This window comes from Herpailurus yagouaroundi, unplaced genomic scaffold, assembly GCF_014898765.1.
Source record: "Herpailurus yagouaroundi ecotype Mexico unplaced genomic scaffold, PumYag 197, whole genome shotgun sequence".
Taxonomy (NCBI): domain Eukaryota; kingdom Metazoa; phylum Chordata; class Mammalia; order Carnivora; family Felidae; genus Herpailurus; species Herpailurus yagouaroundi.
In genome coordinates, this window is record NW_024412428.1 from 15,955,694 (window position 1) to 15,971,383 (window position 15,690).

At 36.2% G+C, this 15,690-nt stretch overlaps 1 protein-coding gene across 5 annotated transcripts in view; it reads right to left on the bottom strand.

The window, feature by feature from the left end:
* The window catches only part of TRPC4 (transient receptor potential cation channel subfamily C member 4), a 201,140-nt gene that overhangs the window by 153,405 nt on the left and 32,045 nt on the right, over positions 1 to 15,690 (bottom strand). The window contains exons 1-2 of one of the 5 annotated variants that reach the window (XM_040448273.1): positions 4,272 to 4,510; positions 4,051 to 4,164 (exon numbers count right to left, since the gene is read on the bottom strand). The exons of 3 other annotated variants lie outside the window; for them this stretch is intronic. The gene's annotated coding sequence lies outside the window, so the exon portion shown is untranslated. Of the gene's footprint in view, positions 1 to 4,050; positions 4,165 to 4,271; positions 4,511 to 15,690 lie in introns of those variants that run through there. One more of the 5 variants, XM_040448274.1, reaches the window with a different exon arrangement.

A 15,690-nucleotide genomic window follows, 5' to 3' on the forward strand; every position in this document is an offset into this window, starting at 1 on the left:
TATATAAATATATACTTACATATATTTTTATATATATGGTGGTATATTTATATATCTGGGTGGGTGTGTATATATATATATATATAATTTTTGTGTGTTTAGAGGCTGAATCCACAAATGTTTCCAAATCCATTGTTTTCTATATTCCTAAAACAACCTGTCCTTTTCCTATAAAAAGGAAAGGATAGGCTTTTTCCCCCCATTTCCAGTTACTGGAGATAGCATGGTGAGGCTATTATCAAGGTTCCAAGTTGTAAATCCTGAAGCTAATTTATTTTTATTAGTCCACTGCAGTTTCAGGCAAAGGATCACCTTCGGTGAAGCAGTGTCCTCTCTATCTGAGTGCACAGTCTTTAAAGGAAAATACATGAAGTGGGTGGGAGTGACAGAGGACAATCTGATCAATTGTTTCAATCCTAAAGACAAATTAGTTCACTAGGGTGCATCAGTGTCACATCTGCCTGATGACAGCTGGAAATCTTTACTCCTTCATGTGTTGGTTCAAGTACTCAAAGATTTATTACGGCTTCTTCTGTAGCAGATCAAGACTATTTTGCAGGCTGAGGATATAAAGTGAAATAAAACACAGTCCCCGATGGGTGAATTTTTTGTGGTATGTAAGTTATGTCTCAATAGAGCATTGAAAATAACAGCAAGAAATCCCAGACCTCAGGGAGAATGCTGTTAGGTGGAGAAGGAGCGTTGTCCATAACTGATAGTAAATATCATATGTTAATCCATACATTATAGATTTATATACTGTTTCCTTGGGATTTACAAGAGAAAGCCATTAGCTGTAGGCGTGCCATGGAGGGTGTAAAAATGGTTGCGAGAGGAGATGGACTTTTACCTAAATATTTGAGTAGCTATTTCCCTAGTGACTATATAGAAGCAAAGAATTCTGGGAAGAGGAGGCAAAGCGTTTAAAGGAATGGAGATGAAAAAAAGGTCCTCGTTCTGTACTAGTCTCCACTCCTAGAATAAGTGGCCATACTTTTACACAATGGCTTTCCTGTTATGTCTTTTAGAATTTGTTATCCCAATTTTGTTCTAAATCATTTAGTGACCCTTATTGTTTCCTACCAAACACTGTTCCTGTTAGTGATTGTATAAATTTGGGCATGTGAAAGAATGATAGAAAGTCACAGAAAAAGATAATTAAGTTTCTGTGGCTCAGAAAAGTTTAAAAACTTCTGCCAGTTCACACCGCCAGTAAGTATTGCATCCAGAAGATGCATCAAAGGGATGAGCAATGAAAATACTAATGGTTTCAATGGGAAATCAGAGCCAGACTTGGCTCTCATTCTTCTATCTCACATTCCCAATCAACTTTTGGTGTAGGCAGGTAGGAGCCAGAGTTCTACTAGGGCTGCTTCTGAATGAAGCTGGTCCCTTCATGTCCCTAGGGCCTTTGTTCTTGCCTTGTTGTTTAGATCTCCACAGATTAAGATTTTACTGGAAACCCCAGTCCCTTGAAACAACAAAACAAGTAACGCAACAGAAACAACAGCACTTACTGAACACAGTATGTACCAAGCACCATCCTTTTACATATATGAACTTAATTAATTCTTGGGAAAACCCCCTGCGGTAAACATTACTAGTGCCCCTTGGGATGGATATTGGGACCAAATAACATGATAAAATCACAAGGGCTTGATACATGTGTTCCTGATCCTATACTCATTTTTCCTTATCCTGTGTTACACGTTTTGCCTTTACTCTGTTACTGAATGTCCATTCAGTTTCTCACCAACTGGGTTTTTATCATGCGCCTCAATTCTCTACTGATTGCATTACCCGTGTAGTAAGTGGATCTCGTAATTCTGAACCTCAGTTTCTTCATTACTATTACTTTCAGAAAGTTCTTTTGAGTCCTTACCAACACTACTGGACCTTCCTTAAATGCTAGCCAGTCTCTCAGACCTTACGCTTCTTTGCAAATTGAGTCTTAGCTGTGATATTGATCTGTAGTCAAGGTAATGAAATCCTATTTGTCACACCTCCATTGGCTCTTCACCTGCTAAGGAATATTTCCAGGTTCATAGATTCATAGATCCCTAATCTCTTCCTTCCCACTTTCTCGTCTCTGCCTCTCAGTTAACCTGGTTCAGTTCACCATGGATGCAACCAAGAAAAGGTAGCATTATTTAGTCCTTTGCTCATTGTTAGAAGGTGCAGGAGGGTCAAAAATGTATCCTCCACCCTGAGAAGGTACTTTAATATAGAAAATCAAAGCAAACTACCTCATACCTTTTACACAGAGTTTTATTCAGGATAACTTACCTACAGGGGCAATGGGTGAGCGGAAGATCCAGGGCCCTGCGTGTGTAGGTATTCCCCCACCCCTAGTCTCCCCCAAGTCCAGACCTTAATCCCCAGCTTTTATGGAGTGAGGAGCGTGATGGTGAGGTCACAAGGTTGTTATCTAAAGTGAGGCCCTCTGTGCACCAGTGTGGAGAACAAGATGGAGGGCCAAAGACGGAATCAGTGTTAATAGCACTGCTACATTCGTGTGAGATGTAGCAATGGTAAATAACTGAGGGTTTCACTCTCAATGTTAAATTGAGCCCAGAAGGTTAAAGCTCAGTAGGATTGTGCGGCATGCTAACTCTTACTTCCTTCACTATATGGAGAGTAGTTCAGATTGAGTATTTAACATTCTAAAAGCACTCTACAGTTAACAGAAAAGTAGAAGGTGTAAATATTGTAAAATGCAATCTCTTCCTTTTGTCTTGAACTTTTAAATCTTTTACTCAATCTTTTCATGTCCTTAGAATTAACTGAGTTTATTTCTACACTGAACTCAAACATCAGTTATGCAAATCAAAGGCAAATTAGGTTTTTTTTAAACTACATTGCTTAGAATACTCTTCATAAAGGTTCATTATGCACAAGGAATTTAGCATCTCTTAAATACCTCCAACAAGTATAGTAATTACCATAGCAACTTAAAAGATTAAATTTATTTGGCAAAGCAGTTTTTCCAGGTTATTTGGTTATTGTCCAAATTTGTGATAGATTTGCTGTACGGAGAATTTTGTTATTCTATGCAGTTATTAATCCTATGACATTATGATCATTTTAATGATATAAAGCTGTATTATGATTTCTAAATACTCATCCTAGAAGTTTATTTATTTAGTATATTGGAATACTTAAGACTACACTTAAACCTGCTTTCTTTTTTAACGTTTATTTATTTTGGTGGGGGAGGGGCAGAGAGAGAGGGAGAGAGAGAATCCCAAGCAGGCACACAGCCGGACACAAGGCTTGATCCCATGAACTGTGAGATCATGACCTGACTGCTTAACTGACTGAGTCACCCAGGCACCCCTTAAAGGTGCTTTTATTAGCAGGCATGTTAACAATTTCTTTTAAATTCAATTAGCTCTATGCTTTGGATGTTTAACAGATATGATAGGATTATTTATATAAATGGCACAGCGTATTTTCTATCAAGTCTTCATTTAGCTTTCACTAAATAAAACAAGTTTTCTTTAAGTCAGTTCTCCTGTTATTCCAAAGGTTGGCATAAACTAATCACAAGTATTGATTAAGAAATGAGAACAAGCTATCAACTATTTCATCAAATCCCCCATTCCACTCTGGCTCCATTACAAACAGCTCTTGGGGCACCTGGGTGGCTCAGTCAGTTAAGCATCTGACTTCAGCTCAGTCATGATCTCAGGTTCGTGAGTTCAAGCCCCGCATCAGGCTGTATGCTGACAGCTCAGAGCCTGGAGCCTGCTTCTGACTCTCTATCTCCTTCTCTCTCTGCCCCTCCCCAACCCATACTCTGTCTCTCTCTGTCTCTCAAAAATAAATAAAACATTAGAAAAACAAAAGTAAAAAAAAAAAAAAACAAACAAAAGAAAAAAAGAAAAGAAAAACAAACAGCTCTTAAATCTCTGCTAATTTTTTCTGCTTCTTGGGGAAGCAGAAATTTGAGGAAAATTGAGATCTACTCTGATTCTGATAGATATGATCCCACACCCCTTCTGGTGAAACAGTTAGTTTTGTAATCAGTTGCTGATTTATTAAACTTACCATGAAAGTGAAGATGGGGGGTAAATATTTTAGATGTGAATTTTCCATTTCCCACTCCAAATTAGAATTCAAAAGTGTCATGATATTAAAAACTTTGTAGGCTCTCTGTATGCACTGGTGGAACATTTAGATGAGAAGTGAAAAAATATTTCCATCAATCAAATATTTTTGCCTACATAGTATCAGAAATTGGAATATCTATAAATATTTGCTTTTCTTACTTTGAGCCAGATGTTTGACACATTACAGTTACAGCTCTCTGCCGCTGAAACCTTATGTCACTTAATCTCAGATTGGCCACTTCTCCCAGAGACTTAGTCTCTTTATCAGTCGAGGCAGAGAATGACACCCATGCAGGGTTGTTAGTATACAAATGTATAGTACGATGTAAAAAAGCGTCTGATACACAGGTATTGATGGTGATTATATTTAGTTTCACTGAATTTTCACCTGGAAAATTGCTAGATGTGAGCTCATGAAAAAAAAATTGTCCTTTTTTTTTTGTTTAAATTGAGCTTAAATTTTCCTAAATTAAGACAAAGGTAAATGGCACATTTAGTCCATGAGATACATAATAAAAATACAATGATCTGTCTATAGTCTTATTTTTTAATGCAAGAAATATTTATTTTATAAAATTAGTTCTCAGACTAGTAGAGAGATATTGATTAGCTAGGTTCAGAGTTTACGAGAGAACCAATTTCTAATAATCTACCATCATCCCATGCATTTAATATTTACCTGTCAGCTTCAGTTTTATAAGGTTGGGAAAGAATAACTGTGTCTCATAAAATTAATGAGGATATGAATGAATTACTTTTACTTGAGGTATTCTCCAAGATGCAACATACTTAGCTAGGTAGATGGGTTTAAGAGCTGTTAAGATAAAATATATACATTTGTAAACAAATTAATTTTTACCAATTATTTAATTTTTAATAAAAACGGAACAGAACACCAAATAAGAGTAATTTTCATATTATGAACCAGTGTAAATGAGAAAGTTATGATACAATATTTGATACTTTAAACTTTGTGGCATAAATTAATATGAATTTCATAAATCTATATTTTGAATCAATAGTCCCACAAGAAGAGTATTTCTCTTCTATATAAAGGCTTGATTTTTTAAGCTAAAAATCAGTCAAATCTTTTAAAGAAAATAAAATTTTCAATATTTCAAATTTATGAAGAGTAATCTACTAATAAATCATATATACAATAGTAAGCAATTGATTTCACACACTGCAACTGATCAAGCATTTCACCATCTTTCTTTTGACAGGAAATATTTGGAAGAACATTTGTCTAAGCTTAAAGTCAGTCCAAATCTTATCTGTGCTGTAAGGAGGGAATATGCTCCAAATGTAAACATATTTATTGTTACTATGGAATATAACAAAATTTTTTCTAAAACTGTTTTTACTAGATAAGGAAGATACCTCCATAATGGCAATATTTTAAAAATTGGGTGTTCTCCCTTTAGCAGAAGATCTATGTAAGCTACTTTGAAAGATAGTATAAAATTGTTCACAAAATAGCCAGAATAAATGAAAAGATCATAGTAGATAGATATTCCACTACATCATCCTTCATTCCACTCTAGTTGAACGACAACTGGGAACCATAGTTGTGCAGATCCTTTACACTGGATTTGTAAGACATTCACTTACATTTATAAAATTAAAGTATGGCTTAATTATGGCCTCTGGTAAGTTAAGAAAAAGAAGACATGAATCTTTTATTCCAATATCCCATTATTGAATACAATAATAAAGTCAGATACTTAGAACAATTAGTTATTTATTCTCTCATTTATTCATCCATGGAAACTTTATTGAACCTCTACTATCTTTGGGCACTAAACTGAGAATTAAAAAACATAAAGACATGACTGAATGGAAGAAGATATTTGCAAATAACATATCTGATAAGAGGCTAGTATCCAAAATATATAAAGAACTTATTCAACTCAACACCAAAAAAATGCCATAAATAATCCAATTAAAAATGGGCAGAGGGGGGGCGCCTGGGTGACGCAGTCGGTTAAACATCCAACTTCAGCCAGGTCACGATCTCGCGGTCCGTGAGTTCGAGCCCTGCATCAGGCTCTGGGCTGATGGCTCAGAGCCTGGAGCCTGTTTCCGATTCTGTGTCTCCCTCTCTCTCTGCCCCTCCCCCGTTCATGCTCTGTCTCTCTCTATCCCAAAAATAAATAAACGTTGAAAAAAAAATTAAAAAAAAAATGGGCAGAAGGGGTCCTTGGGTGGCTCAGTTGGTTAAGCATCTGACTTTGGCTCAGGTAATGATCTTGCACTCTTTGTGAGTTCAAGCCCTGTGTCTCAGGCTCTGTGCTGACAGCTCAGAGCCTGGAGGCTGCTTTATATTCTGTGTCTCCCTCTCTCTCTGCCCCTTCCTGCCTACCTCTCAAAAGTAAATAAACATTAAAAATAATTTTTTTAATGGGCAGAAGACATGAACAGATATGTTTCCAAAGAAGACATCCATATGGCCAACAGACATATGAAAAATGCTCAACATCATTGATCATCAGGGAAATGCAAATAACCACAGTTATCACCTCACATCTCCCAGAATGGCCAAAATCAAAATCACAAAAAACAAGTGTTGACAAGGATGTGAAGAAAAAGAAATACTTGTGCACTGTTGGTGGGAATGCAAAGTGGTGCAGTCACTGTTAAAAACAGTATGGAGGTCCCTGAAAAAGTTAAAAATAGAATTACCATATGATCCAATAATTCCACTACTGGCTATTTACCCAAAGAATATGAAAACACTAATTCAACAAGACATATGCACCCCGGTGTTTATTATAGCGTTATTTACAACAGCCAAATTATAAAAGCAGCCCGAATGTCCATTGATAGACAAACGGATAAAGAATAGTAACACACAGACACACACACACCCTGGAATATTACTCATATTACTCAATAATAAAAGAACGAAATCTTGCCATTTGTAACAATATCAATGGAGCTACAGAGTATAATGTTAAGTAAAATATGAGAAAGACAAATACCATATGATTTCACTCAAATGTGTAATTTAAGAAGCAAAACAAATAAACAAAGGTAGAGAGAAACTATAGAGAACAAACTGATGGTTACCAGAAGGTAGGTGGGGGGATGGGTGAAACAGATGAAGAGAATTAAGAGTGCACTTACCATGAAGAGGACTGAGTAATGTATGGAATTATTGAATCACTATATTGTACACCTGAAACTAATATAACACTGTGTGGTCACTAAACCAAAATTAAAATTAAAAAATACACATGTACATATGAAAATATGGTTCTTCCTTTTAGGAAGCTCATATTTTTAGATGATGAGAAAGCTACATAAATTATCAGGTATAATATGATGAGTGCAAAAATATATTTAGAAAGACTTACAGATACTTGGAAAGCATCACATAAAGGCAATATTTGTGATTTTTTTAAGTTTATTTATTTAGTTTGAGAGAGAGAGAGAGAGGGAGAGAGAGAGAGAGGGCAGGGGAGGGGAAGAGAGAGAGGTAGATAATGACCTGAAGCGAAATCAAGAGACGGACACTTAAATGACTGAGCCAGTGAGGCACCCCAGAAAGGTAATATTTGGACTACATTTTGAAGGATAAAAAATGTGTCAGGTACGGGACAAAAAAGTTCATTTTTGGAAGATGGAAACAGTGCAAGGATGGAATCATAAAAACCCCACGTATACTTAGAGGGAGTAATTTGGCTAGATGGAGTTCTGGAATGACATATAAATCAAAGAAGATAATTCTATGGCAATGTAATTTTTTATTATAAAGTACATTAATTAATTCATTTAAAAAGCTATTGAATGCCTAATCTATGCTAAGAACTGGATTTAAAACACTCCCACTATTTTCTTTTTAATTTTGAAATAATTTTAGATTTACAGGAATTGCAAAGACGGTACAGAGAGTTCCTCCAATGTTAATGTCTTACTTGAGCATGATCTTCTACCAAAAATAAGAAATTGATGTTGGCAAAATACTGTTAACTTGTTGACAGACTTGATTATGACTTTACCTTTTTTCCCCCTCTCATATCTTACTTTCTTCTGGGATCCATCTCGTACACTGCACTTAGTCACCATGTCTCCCTAATCCCATCTGTATCAGTCTCTCCATTTTTCCTCGACTTTCATGACCTTGACACTTTTGAAGATTACTGGTCAGGTGTTTTGTAGAATGTCCCTCAATTTGAGTTTGTCTGCTTTTCCTCACGATTAAACTGATATTACAGAACATGGGGAAAAGATGCCACAGAAGTGATGTGGCCATCTCATGGTGTCACTGCACAATATGAACATGACTTATTACTGACAATGTTAACCTTGATCACTCCATGAGATCATGGCTGCCAACTTTCTACACCCTTCTATTTGATAGAAGTGAATCAATAGTCCGACTCATGTTCAAGGTGAAGGGAATTAAGCTTCACCTGCCGGGAGGATTATTAAAGAGTTTTTGGACATATGTTAAAACCACTATGACAATTAATAATATCTTGGGGAGATACTTTGAGGTAATGAAAATATCCTTTCCCCCTTGAAGTCTTGCCTACTGATTTATTTCAGCATCCATCTGCAGATTCTGCCTGTGGCAATTATGAGTATGGCACTCTAATGGTGATTTTCTATTTCTCTCATTCCTTCCATATTTACTACTTGGAATTCTACTTTAAGGAAAGTTTATCCTTTCTACCCTTTTTTATTCATTCATTCAATTATTTATTTATATTGTCATGGATTTGTGGATATTTATTTTATTTTTGGGTTATAATACTATTTTGAGTTATAATACTATTTCTCTTGTTGCTCAAACTGTTTTAGCTTTGACCATGGGAAGCTCTGTCAGGCACCTGTGTTCTCTTGACATGCCTTTACTGTTTTAACTTATTCATTTGTTGAACACTTCCTTACTTTCTGACATGACACAATGCTCCAGGCTCATTTGTATTTTTCTTGTCCCAATCCTGGATATACCATTTTTCAAAAGTGCCCCAGATCCTTTTACTGGAGCGTGGTGTTTAAACATTACTCTCTGGATGCTAGGTGTGAATGCCGTTCCTAGGGTATCAGTGAGGTTCATTCTGGTCTTTCCCTTTACTTATTTTAACTTCTTTTTCTGACAATAAGAAACCTGCCTCTCAGGGCGCCTGGGTGGCTCAGTCTGTTAAGCGTCACACTCTTGATATTGACTCAGGTCATGATCTCACAGTTCGTGGGATTGAGCCCTGCGAAGGGCTCTGTGCTGACAGCATGGGGCCTGCTTGGGATCTTTCTCCCCCCTCTTTTTCTCCCTTCCCAGGTCATGATCTCACATGTTTTCTCTCTCAAAATAAACAATAAATATTAAAAAAAGAAACCTGGCTCAATATTTCTACAAAATATTAACTTATTCATTGAACCTCAGTCCACACATAAAATAGTGTCAGTATACTAGACCATACCCCTGTGAGAAAAATATTACCAACCAGAGCACAGAGTTTTTGCATGATTCTTTGTGTCTGAGCCTTGTAATAGCTAGACAAAACATCATTTTCCAATGTTATTTAGGTTATTTCCATTCTTCCCCATCACTCCTTTTTTTTTTTAATTTCCACAATTCAAAGGAGATCGAGCATTAACAAATTATTGTGTGAGACAAAAGATGTAAAGTTCATGCTAGATCCCTTAAAGCAAAGGGAAGAACCCTTGCTTGTGTTAATAATGGTGAAGAAACATCCCCTAACTTAAACATGACATGTCAATATTATTGAGTATCCTGATGTATGGAAACCAATTAATATTTGTCATAAAGTAAACATCATTAAATTGGCATTGGTAAAATAAAACATTTATGCATTCAAAGAGTATTACTGAGACTTTAATATATATTTGGCAATGCACTAGTGAAGTTTAAGAAGATATGATGTAGTCCTTCCTTAAAAGAAGTATCTGTATACGAGTCAGTGCTGTTCTAAGGACACACATAAAAAGAAGTGGCTGTGAGGTGCCATGCAGTAGTCATGGAGTACTTATTAAACCTGTAACCTGTTACAGCCTAAAGAGACCTTTAAGTGTGTAATATAGAAAGCAGTGTCAACAATTTTCACACACTGGGGTTCTGTTTTCAGGGTGGATTCTTTGGAAATCATTCTCATCCTGCCAAAGGTCAGAAACCACTAAAATCTTCTCAAAAAATGTCAGAGGAAAATAATGGTCACAATATTCACACAGCAAACAGATAAAGTAAAGAGACCAAGAATCTGGGAAACATAGAAGTTAAGTATTTTGTAGAAAATGTACTGGGAGCTCCAACATTACGCACCTCTGTTCAATAACAGTGGCTACAGGAATATAATTGTTCAACTTGGTTATCCCCAACTCAACTTCATCAACTTGGTTTTCACCACCTGAATTTCAAGCATCCCCTATTCTTGCAAGAATTTCCAGACCCTCCATACTCCTAGTAATGGCAGGTTCAGGAAGATTTTTCATTTCCATTCCCTGCTGCTGGACTCTCATACTTCTCTTAGCAAATAGATTCTCTAGACATTTAAAACTTCCATTGTATTCCTTGATTTTCTATCTTTTTCTCCCAACATACCTTAATACATTCTCCTTAACAGCAGGGACAGCTTTGTTTTGTCAAGCAAATGAATCAATACTGTGCACTTGAGCTATAGCCAAGAGCAGGTGGAGATGAAGTATTCTTACAATTTGCATCAGAAAATCTCTAGACAAAGAAGAGACTATTCTAAAGCAGAACTGTGTGGAACACTAAGGTGGATAAACAAATGATGATAAGTAAATTGTCAAAAGCAAATCTAAACTTCAGAAGAAATATTGTATTTGTTACATGTATTAAAGACTTCCCCAATTTTTTTGGTAAAAGTAATTCAATGTTTAAAAAAAGTACATATTTTATATTTTTATAGTTTTAAATATACAAATATGCTTATTACATATATAAGCTCATGCAATTCTTTTTCCAAAATATGAATGGTAATTCTCAACTCATCGTTTAAAAAAATCCAAACAAAAGAATCTCCTTCTTGCTGTATTAGGTGGACCCTCTCAGAAAATGATCATCAATTTGTAGAGCCCAACATGGGCCAAACATATAAGTAGTTCCTCTTTACAAAGTCATATCTCACAAAGGCCTTTGCATCTCAGGAGCACATTATTATAGTATGCATCTAAGGTGCATATTATAGGAGCACATAAGAGGGAGAGATTAATATTTTTCCTTGTGAGGCTTACAAGAGCTTCATGGAAAAGGGCTAAGTGTGATTTTGACAAATAGAAAAATGTGGGAAAGAAATTCTGTACATAAAAAAAAGCTCTGCCATTTTATTGACAATTCATTTTTTTCATTCCGTACCTGTGTACTCCACAGTTAGTAGGTGAGACTATACAAAGTGCTGAGAATACTGGTGTAAGTCAGTCAGATCTGGCCACTGCCTTTCTGGAACATGTATCTCATGATGGGGAGATAGAACCAATTTAACAAGATAACCATGATGCTCATCAGGAAGTGCAGACCAATAAAACGGGTGACATGATACTTAGCATCTGTGTGACTACTTTAGTCCCATTACTGTGCTGGGGGAAGTTTACTGGGCTCTGAATGACGTGAGGAGTGTGCCTTGGGAAGATGAAAGGGAACAACAGCAGCTGTAGATGGAGGAAGTAAAGCCCGGCTCCAAGGCTGGAAGGAGCTTGGCTTGTTCCTTCTGGGTTCAGACTGAAGGTCAGTGTTGTGGGAGCACTGGGAGGATGATCTGAGATGTGTGCAGGAAGGCATTACCAAGGCCACCAAGATAGACATCTTGTTAACAATGGACTTCAAGATCTTCCAGCTAATTGAGAACTGTGATCTAGAACCACAAAATCAGAGCAGATACAGAATTGTCTGGAAGGTAAAATACAGATAGTAAGATTCTTGATGGTCTGGATATTTAAGAAATCCTTTAGGTACTAGGACGTAAGGGCTGTACTGGAGCAGGGAACTGATTAGAAGCTTCCAGAGAAGAACTACAGTAAAGAAAAAAAAAAAAAAAAGCTGACATTCATTGGGTACTTGGTATGTTCTAGACATTCATTGGGTACTTGGTATGTTCTAGCCATCTGCCTTGTGATTAATACCCACCGTGCCATTTCATTCTCACAACTCTAAGAGGAAGAAATATTGTTATTGTACTTTATAGAAGCACAGAGAGATTAAGTAGTTCCCTCAGGTTGCATAACTAGTAAGTGGTTAGAACCAGGGTATGAGCCCAGGTAGTCTGGCTCCACACCTCTACACTTTACTCCTGCATTGTTTAGCTTTCTAATACAAATTGAAAATAACTGTGAAAAAAAAAAAAAAAAAGAAAATAACTGTGAAAAATGAATATCTGTTCATATACATATATGCATACATATGTATATATATGCATATATATATAGTTGATTTAGAAAAGGTCATCACCTGTATTAAGAAATATTTTCAACTAAAATACTTTTATGCTTTACTTATAGGTTACAACTCATTTTTAGATTTCTTCAAATTTCATTTTGTGCATCTATAATAACAATGAAATGCCTGAGGACTTTAAAAAGCACATGACGTAATATTTGGTGATTTGAAAAGAACTATAATAGGCAAAGTGAATAACAAATGCAGACATAATTCTAATATATACATAATGTTTTGTTCTTTCAAAATGCTTTCACATATATGAATTCTCCTAACAATCCCGGGAGAAATGATATCCATTTTCAAGAGGTGAGGAAACAAGTTTGGGAGTTAATGTGTTCAAATGACTTCACACATAAAGACACAAAAGATAATTAAGATATATCTGTAAGGGCATGCCTTAACAACTAAGACCTGTGTCAACAAACTGTAAGTGAAAAATTAATTATATAAAATTCTTTTTTAAATTAAATTTAATTTAATTTTTATTTTATTTTTATTTATTTATTTTAATGTTTATTTCTGAGAGAGAGAGAGTGGATGAGCAGGAGAAGGGCAGAGAGAGGGAGACACAGAATCAGAATCAGGGTCCAGGCTCCTAGCTGTCAGCACAGAGCCCAATGTGGGGATAAAAAATTTTAATTTTATTTTTAACTTTATTTTGGAGAGAGAGAGAGAGAGAGAGAGAGATAAAGAGAGAGAGAGAGAGAATGAACTGGGGAGAGAGGCAGAGGGAAAGAAAGAATCTTAAGCAGGTTCCATGCTTAGCATGGAACCTGACAGGGGCTCGAGCCCACAACCCTGGAATCATAACCTAAGCCAAAATCCAGAGGTGGACATTCAACCAACTGAGCCACCCACGTTCACCTATATATAATTCTTAATTGTCAAAAATGCCTTGATAATCTCTAACTGTTGATATTTTATTTTTATATGGCATAGATTATTTTAAATATATCATAAATAGATCACAGAGTTTCAGACCTGGAAGTCATATACTGATCTTCTTATCCAACTCCCTTAGAGAATACTCATGTGTGAAAGAATTCAGATTTCTAGCATAGCTGCTACTGAAAACATTTTATACAATTTTTATTATATGAGCTAATGAATACTGATTAGCACTTGTCCCATAGGCAGAAAATAATTGTCTTGGGGTCTGTATAACTCAATATTATAAACTCTAGCAATGCAAACATGCTATAAGCCACCTATTTCCATCAATGGCAAATTACACATCTACTTATACAATGAATTAAACATTCCTTTACAGCTGCTACCGTGTTTTATATACACTTTGTCTCCTTTCAGTAAAACCTAGTGGAGAATTCTTGAGTTGAAGTTATTTATTGGTTGATTGACTGATTGATTGACTGACTTCACAGCCAACACAGTCCCAATGTGGGGCTTGAATTCACAACCCTGAGATCCAGACCTGAGCTGAGATGAACAGTCTGTCGCTTAACTGACTGAGCCACTCAGGTGCCACTTTTTCCATTTAATAAGGATCCCTGTGTATAGAACACCACCAGCAGAAACAAGGTTCACTGACTGGTTGGAAAGGGACTTTTCTCTTGGTAGTATCTGACCCTGAGGTTTTGTTCCTTTGAAGGGTATGTTTTGTACTAGTTTGGAAGATTATGGTATTTTAGCTGGGACTCTGGATAACAGTAAAGAAAGTAGTCTGGATACTACTAAATACATCCAAAATTCTGAAACCCATAGCTTAAAATTTGCTGTCAAGGTTTTGCATTTTATATTTTATAATGAACATCTGATAACAAGTCAGAAGAGCCAACCTAATGTCAATTCAAATGCCCAAAGAATGAATCTTTCCATCAGTCCCTATGTCCCTATGTGTAAAGTTCTTCTTGGTGTCCTTAACTCTGACAGATGCCACTGTTTAATTATTGAGAAATAGAAACATTTTTTTTTCTTGAAATCAAATTGAATGTACTTCTAAGTAAAATTGGGAAGAATCAGAAATGTCATTGAAACAAGGGTAAAGTAAGAATAAGATAAAACCAGAGAAAGAGCAAACGTAAACAGTGGAAATACGGAAGGGAAGTTTTGTAGAAAGACTCATGCCTTTATTGAGTTCGATGAGTTCAGTTATAACTGATGGAAATTTATCTGCACAAAAGTCCTTCTAAATAGAAAATATGGAAGGATTCTGGGAAGGTACCAGAGGACTCAATCATACACTGCTTGATATCAAACCATTAAGAATATGGAAACTCAGAGTTAACGAGTGTGCTTTTTCCTACACCTTCATCTCTGTACCGTAGGAATGTTTTACACAGTGTGGTCTCCATATGTTAACTTCGATTTTAAAATAAATCAAAGGATAGCCTCACGACATTACTGTATAGAACAACGTATTTATTGTGCTTAATTAAAGACAAAAGAAAAAATAAAATAAAACTGGGGGGAGGGGTTTTGTCATTGTTCCTAGAGATCTACTGGTGCTGCACCAAACCTGTATTGATACCAAAGGAGCTCAGATATCCATTTGCAAACATGTAGACTGGGCATTTAGAACACATATAATGAATAATTCCCTAAGCTACTGCAATGACATCTATACAACTGAAATATTCTTCCCCGCATCTCTATTAACATCTCAAGTCAGTGTACCTAACCTATGAAAGCTCTTGTGTGTGTGGATAAAAAGAGGATGACTTTAGGCTGAGTGGTCTTCAGAGTCAAAGTGTGAGGTCGACAAGATTAATTATACTCATTGCTTTCTTCCGATTTTACCTGATTAATCAGAGAGGGGCGGGGTAGTGTATGTTCTCCCACCAGTATGGAGTCTAAACATAAATGCCTGTGACTGCCTCTCACTCACCGCTCCATCAGGCTCTGGCCCCTTGGCCCCAGGCCCTTGGACTGCACCCTGCTAGCCTCTTCTGGTCCTGCAACATCAGGTGGAGCCAACACACTATTCTTATTCTTCAAGAGTACTAAAGTTTAAAATTTCCATTCCCAAAGAACAGTCTAATCCAAACTCCAACCTTAATAACATCCATGAAGAAAACTGCAGAAAATTGTTTAAATTGGTTTATAGAAAAAATGATTTCTGGGGCACCTTATAAATTCAGGTTCTCTCTGAGAAAATTACAATGATTACATGTGCCAACTTCTTTCCCTGCCCTTTGT